Source organism: Echinops telfairi, unplaced genomic scaffold, assembly GCF_000313985.2.
Source record: "Echinops telfairi isolate 266 unplaced genomic scaffold, ASM31398v2 ScPeMD7_7467;HRSCAF=8505_1, whole genome shotgun sequence".
Lineage (NCBI taxonomy): Eukaryota > Metazoa > Chordata > Mammalia > Afrosoricida > Tenrecidae > Echinops > Echinops telfairi.
Window position 1 is genome coordinate 29,472,194 of NW_022111368.1, and position 1,212 is coordinate 29,473,405.

Sequence of the window (1,212 nt, forward strand, 5' to 3'; positions counted from 1 at the left end):
GGACTACAGACGCTCCATAATAAATAGGTCGTGTGGTATTATAAGAAAGAGCAGGAAAGGAAAGGAGGCTCAGGAAGTTGTAGGGCCCGGAGGAGGCCCTGAGAGTACATGGTCGGAGCTGGGCCAACGTGCTGCGAAGAGAGGAGAATGGCTCCCGCGCTGGGGACTCAGATGAGGAGCATGCGCGCAGCAGCTGATGGCGCCTCTGAGCAAGACTGCGCATGCCCGCGCGTGGCCGGCGGCCTGCCTCTGGTCCGCTGCCTCTGCACCATCTCCCCTGGGGCTGCTCTCGACGTCGCGGTCCCTTCCTGCTGGGCAGCCAGCCCCGGGTGCTGGCTCTGGCACCCATCGATTGTATGGGTGCAGAGGCAGAGCCTGCAGATCGCGCCAGCCTCGCAGACTCCATTAAACTGCAAGACAGAAAGAGAGGGCTGGAGAACGCCTGGGTGGGGGAATTACACTGTTAAACAGAGGTGTCAAGATGACGTCACCGGGAGAAGACCAGAGCCACGTGGCCTGTTGGAGGAGCAGCCGTGGAGAGGCCAGTGTGGCTGGACAAAGGGAAATAGGAGTGAGAAGGCGTGAGGCAGCATTATCTGCGTTAGAAATTCTGTATGACCATTTGACGTAAAATTGTGAACATGTATAACTTTATAGAAATAAAAGTTAAATTAGAAAGCAGTGGATTACAAAATGCCATGTGAGCTATCTCATTGGATCCTGGGACTGAAAAAGGACCTTCGTGGAAAAACTGACAGAACCCGAGTAGCCTTGTGAAACACAGTGTACCAGTCATGGATTTTTAATTTTGGCGAATGTACCATGCAGTGGAAAAGGGGGATTGTCTGTACAACTTTTCTATAAATCTAAAATTCTTCCAAAATAAACAGTTAATTAAAAATAAAAACAAAACTTTCTATCTAAAAGGTGGGTCAAATGGTAAGATGCTGTTCTTTCCCCCACACCTTCTCTGACCCTTGACCCTGATCTCTGTCTTCCTCCGCTTCCCCTCCCATTTATTTGGTTTTCAAACAATCTTTAAAATTGTCAATGTGGTGCCTCCACTCAAGTACTCCCTCAACACAAGAATACTTTCTTCTAGTAAATTGGCATTCTATGATGCTCACCTTTCCGACACAACCGCTGAAGACAAAGCGGGTGAATAAGCAAATGTGGTGAAGAAAGCTGATGGTGCCCGGCTACCAAAAGATA